Source organism: Triticum aestivum, chromosome 6B (assembly GCF_018294505.1).
Source record: "Triticum aestivum cultivar Chinese Spring chromosome 6B, IWGSC CS RefSeq v2.1, whole genome shotgun sequence".
Taxonomy (NCBI): Eukaryota; Viridiplantae; Streptophyta; class Magnoliopsida; order Poales; family Poaceae; genus Triticum; species Triticum aestivum.
In genome coordinates, this window is record NC_057810.1 from 325,967,276 (window position 1) to 325,973,759 (window position 6,484).

Genomic DNA, 6,484 nt, shown 5'->3' on the forward strand with positions numbered 1-6,484 from the left:
GCACAATGGGTCTAAATTTTTACCGTGCGTATTTACTCAAACAGAATATTATTGAAAAAAACATATATTTTCAACACGATGTGGTTTGAGTGAGACTCCACCCTACCAAAGTAAAATGGCATGTATATCTTATTGTAGACAACATACCTATTTTTTTAGTAAAGGGGGTTAAATTTGGTACAGTATGTGCATGCTCATAACTAAAACAATTTTTACAATGCGCACATCTATTCAAAAAGATACACGTAGTTTTAGTAACATGGTTTTGAATGATACTTTGTGCTACCAAATTAGAATGCATACACACACACGCACACTAGTAGAACGCTTGTGCGTTGCTACGGGCTACAATATATATAAATAAATCAAATAAATGATTAAAGTTGTCTTCAAGGTTGAACATATGTCCGGGCGTGTTTGGACATCAAACGGGCGCCCAACAAGATCCCCAAAATACAGTTCGGACTCTCCCAAATCCAGACCATATGTGGAGAAGAAATGTGGTTATCCAGACTATTTACCATTTTATCTCAAAGGTGCGGGCCCAACAAAAGCACCACCCCACGACACATCTTTCCCTTTTTCTGCCACAACCTCCTCTTCCCGCTTGATTTTCTAGCGGGACCAGATGACGTTCATCTCTCCTTCACCATGGCGCCCTATGTTTTTCATCCCGTCAACCGCCCCGCTCTCCACCGTATCCAAGTAAAAACAGAAGTAATTATATCTTATTAAACCATATACATTCCTTGATGATATTCAAGTAATTATATCTTATTAAACCATATACGTTCCTTGATGATATTCTTGACTACTACACAATTGCTTGCATTTAAAATTGACAACTCCCTATAGACGGCGTGTAAAAAATCTGTTTGTGCTACTAAATCCTAGTAACAAGCTCAGTACTATTCTAAATCGTTAAGCTCATACAACAATCTTCAAAACTTAAAAGAAATCATCTTTAACCAGTTATTATTATTAAGCTCATACAACAATTTTTGAAACTTACGAAAGATCATTTTTTAACTTCTAGCTGTACCAAATGGCCCAACTCCTCTCTTGTCGTTCTTCACATGATAACCTGCAAGGAAGAACATTTTAGTAGATAAAGAAGAGAGTTCACGTTTTGATGGTCCTTATTTTTGAATCCCATAAAAACCTTGAAAACAGAACTTAACACAATATATTGCAGGACCATGAGAACAAAATTTGTCCCCATCCTATGCTCCTTATTCTTGACCTATTTATCAAACTTTTTTGCCACACCTTTAGATGCTGACATCTTTCTCCCAAAGATAGTAGGTTCAAAATGTATTTATTGGGAGTCAGTACCTACCGATAGTTCCTACTTGTTTTTAAGTTTCAGCTTTTCTATCATACAATATATTATAGGTGATTACAATACTTTATATGGTGATTGATTAGTGCCACACAAATACCACAATACCAATTATTTAAAAGAATGGTGTCCACTGTACAATGATGTTTGTACTACTTTAGCAATAATAACATGTGTTGAAACTGTAAAAAAACATACAGGGAAATTCTGAAATTGTAGTATAAGATTAAGTAACCTCGGACTATATTTATTCAGGTATAAAATGGAAGACAATATTGTGCAGGTATAGAATGGGCATCCCCTTGTGAACATTACATCATGGGAACAAACTTGTCTTGTGACAGAAATAGTGATAGAAGGAAATATTGACATGGTTAGATAAAAAAAAGATAATAGAGGCCAGGTTGTGAGTTGTGACGGAGAGAGAGGGAGACATCTTTCTCTCCGCTCCTCCTTCCACTCCACATTCATTCTTGTGACCATGTCTGAGCCCTATCTCTTTGAAATTTTGTACTAATAAAGAATCCTTGGACCATTGAAATTCAACTGGAGACCACTCAATCTGAAAGGTTTTATGTATATAAGTAATAGGTTGCAGAACTAACAATAGATTGTTAATGAACACTCCTATTTACGTATAAAAAAAATAGTATATCACCAAAATCTGTATCGTCATCGATCGACATAAGCACAAAGATCAATCATACATACCTCAGTGGAAAATTCAGTAGACTTGCAAAGATACTCAATTCCTCTGTTCATTCCTCAGCGAATAACCAATCAGCCCACAACAGATAGGCAACCTCTGCCCATCAAACTCGTTTCCACCCGAGAGTAAAAGGGGAACACCCAAGAGAAAAAAAGCAGGGAAGTGGCCAGCCGTGGCTCAGTCTGCTCTGCTCCCAGCCGAATCAGCTGCCAACAACCTTTCCTTGACTTTGCTCCCTGCCAAATTGGCCGCTGCCGCTTGTTGTTGATACTCCTACTTGTGCCGCTCCTCTTGATCTCATCTCCTTCCGCCACCTCGCTGCTCCTCCTCCCATCATCGTCATCAAATTGCCGAAAAAGGCTTTCGCCCCGCTTTATATATAAAGCACCGTCATCAGATTGGCAGAGACGGGAGAGAGGCAGCGGTGTCCGACTGAGAGCGACCGGATCGAGAGGGAAAGAGAGATGAGGGAGTGGTAGCGGTGGCAGCACGCAGATGGCCGGCAGGGCGAGTGTGTCGGAAGCGGGAAGGAGGTGAGAGCGAGACGCGATGGGTATGAGTGCATACAACATATCGACCAAAGATGGTGGCAGAGCCAGGCGATGGTGGTCGTGACCTTACTCCAACGGAGGCCTAGGACGGCGCGATCCGCTAAACCCATCACCGACCACGAACCGGAGGAGGGCCGGGGCCTGGTAGCAGGCGGCTGCTGCTGGTAGTGGAGAGCCGGAGACCAAGTCTCGGCATGCGCATGGCGAGCTCCCATGAGGGCTGGCGGGGAGCGGCAGCGCTGGGATGGTGATGGCGGCGGTGGCAACTGCTCGAGGTCGCGTAGGGAGAGTGCCCCTTGATCGAGAGGATCGAAAGCGAGGATGGGGGCTCGCGGGGATCGTGGCCAAGGAGCGGGTGCATGGTGACGCTCGCGTGGAGAAAAGGGAGTGGGATCGATCGTGGAAAAAAGGATCAATTTCACGTACGTGGGCTGAGTTGGCATGTTTTTTTTGCTCGTGCAATAGCGGCCCTCGCGTGACGCTGATAAATTTTTATCGATGGCTGCGTGCGAAGGAGGTCGAACAATCACGACGTTCGATCCTCTCTTAATAGTAGAGATTCGATCCTCCTTTAATAGTGTGTGTGTATATATATATAGAGAGAGAGAGAACAAAATATCATTGTTTCATATTAAAGGGGATTAGATTTTGTTTCAGATAGAACTCTATGCTACCTGTTTTACCCAACTAAGAGAGATTAAATTTGTTGTTATATGTGCTTGCCCGTAACAAAATCAACTAAACCATGGATTTATTTTCATCGCTAACATGGAATCAGCGGGTCTCTGCGTGGTTTGGCACAACGGGTCAACTAGTATATATATATGATCGGACCCTAACCCCATCTGGGCTTATCTCTCCTACTCTCTCTATATCTTCATATGCATTCTATTGACACATGTTGATTATCTTCAGTGTGTCCTTGTGAGTCGAAGATTAAGAGACAAACTTTAAAAACACATTTAATATCCTTATCCTTTATTCCTGAATCTAGAGAAGACGGAACGACCGCCCGTCCTACCAGGTGTATGTGGGGTCGTGGCATAGTTTTTAAACCGTTGCACGCGTGCTACGCGTCGCCCAGATGTGTAACGCTAGGGGTAGCTGAGTAATTTCACTACGCCAACTCCTTCCTTATAAATACTCAGCCGCCGGGTCATTATTTCCTTATTCCCCTTGCTATCTCGTACAAAACCCTAGCTCTATCCCTCGTTCTCGTCGTTGCCAGAGATGAAGCGCTTTGCTGCCACGACTTCTTTGACATCGCCTTCATGCCGGCCGTGGGCTTCTTCATCACGCCACCATCATAGCTATCTTCTGCCGCCAAGTTAGGGCGCAGGAAATTGAACTGCTCGATCTCCGTCCTACCTCATCTAGTAGTTCTTCATCTGTTCTTGAGCGGTAAATAAAAGCTTACTTTTTACCATTAAATCGATTCGATGAACTTCCTAAATCTTCAGAAAGTTGTTTTATCACTTCCAAATCTGGATCTTTCCTTCTCTGCGTCTCATTATCTGCAAGTACTTTCACTTATGCTTCACAACTATTTGATTCCTCACTTGTAACTATTTGTGGTTTTGTACAAATCTGGAACCTTCTTATCTCTATAAGTGAATGTCTTTGCACTATGAGGTCAATGTCTACAAACTAAATTTATCTTCAAAATCCTTTGAGAATGCATATGACCTCTCCTACTTCTCTCGCATCTCTAATGCCGTCAGATGTACATGTCCGTGGGCGAGTCTCTTGGTTCTCATAGTCTGAATTCATTTGCTGAATTCTTACAACATCACACTGAAACTCCTGAAGCTAGTTCTTGTCTGACCAGTAAAGCGAAGCCTATCACCTTTGTGAAGCCAATCAGTCTTGTGAAGCCAATGGCCAGTGGTTAATCTGCAAAGAAAGGGCGCAGACAGCGCCATGATAACACTGCAAAATATTTACCTCCAGATCTATTTGAGATGTAGAAGTCTGATCCTGACGAATCATGTGGAGAGCGCAAGTCGCGAGTTCAATGGATTCATTGGTACTCGGCAGAGCAGTGGTGTCTGTACCATTTTGTGACATCTTTATATGCTGACAAGAACGCCGCGAGGCCTCCTTGGGCTGACATTGTGTACAAGAAACTTCGCCCCAAAACCAAGGCTGAAGCCATCCAGAAAGGCTTATTTCCTTGCATGGTCAAAGGGCCAATGCCTCAAAATGCCGACCCATCCATCCTACGATGGTATCGTGAAGATGATTTGTTTGAAGCCAATTATTAGTTCGCCAGGACCTCTGCTGCCTAAAACAAGAAGGACCTTGGGATTGACTTCAACCTAGGTCCAGCTGAACCAAGGCCCGATGGCATTCATGAGGCTGAACCAAATCTCATTGGCCCATTTGATTACTTTGCCTCATTTCTGGCACACTGTGCTGCGCAGAGAGCCAGCGTTGAAGATGTTGCTGAAGAAGAAGAACAGACTACTGCTCCAAAGGCCTCAAAGCATACCAAGAAGGCAAAGGCTTCAAAGCCTGCTACCGCACCAAAAGCTTCACAGGGGAAGCCACTGAAAATTGCACCTCCTGAATCCAGTGTGCATTCCAAAGACTTGTCCCCCACTTCTACGAAGAAGAAGAAAATCTCAGGGCAAGGCCTTACTCCAGCAAGCATCCTGCAAAATGGTGAAGATGTAATGGATCTATCCAATGATGAAGATCTTGCTGATGATGCCCTTGAGCTGTTGATCAAGAGCAAATAGGAGGCCGAAACTTCAAGGATTTGCCTCTGTTTGGTGCTGATATTTTGAACAATTTCATCGACGAATGGTTTGAAGACACTTCTCTTACCATTGATGATTTGCAGATGTCCATTGGCATCAATGTGACGTTCAATGCTGCATTGCCAAAGAGCTCGCCATTGACTAAAAGTTCATTGAGCAAAAAAATAAGATTGACCATGAGAAGGATGTCTTCAAGAAACACATGGCCAAGCTCAGTGTCACTGATGTTCAAAACTTCAGTTGATGATGGCTGGCCTCAAGACTGAGTTTCTCAAGCGTTATGATGAAGACAAAGGCTCTGAGAGCGCCTCAATTACTATGCTGAGAAATGTGTTTAGGCCCACAATGAATCCTTGAAGAGAAAGGCACTTGGGTGTCCAGGCATTGACCACAAGTTGGCTGCCAAGAAGAAGAAGCCAGCAGAAGACGAAGCTGAGGCCCCAAGGCAAGAAAGGCCAAGCATTTTCTTCCCTACTGGCATGACTAGTTTGAAGCCAAAAGTTCCATCAGCTGCTTCCAAAAGGAAGAAAACCAAGCTAGCCGAGGCACAATCCAAGAAGTGTAAGCATCAAGAAGCCTCTGATGCCGCTCCATCTCAGAAGAAGCATAAGACAAAGTCTTCAAAGGCTTCAAGAAGGGCACAAGCACCAACAACTTTACCTGCTCCTCAGGAGCCACTTCTTGCCGAGCCCATCTTTGTTGCCCTACATGCCTCCTTCAACCACGATCATAGACTTGTTTTGCATGAGCCTTCTCCCACAGAGGCCCATGACACTGAAGAGATTCCAGCTGCTGGCACCACCGCAGCTGAATACATTGGTCGTGAAGACAATACAATGTTGACAGAGAAGATGATGAAGTCCTTCCTCAAGTTCCCTTGCTGACTCAAAAACCAGTTTCATTGCCTGCTCCCACGAGCAGTGAACAAATAAGTATTGGCGGTCCCACGACGCCAATCACACAAGATGATTTCTAGAGGAGCAACACCCAAACTCCCCACTACATGCCACTACATGAAGTCATACCGCGCACTCACCTGCTCATGTCACCACCCCAGTACTTGAGACACCCCAGGCAACACCAGAAGACATGGAGAAGACTGCTCCATCACCGCAAGTAT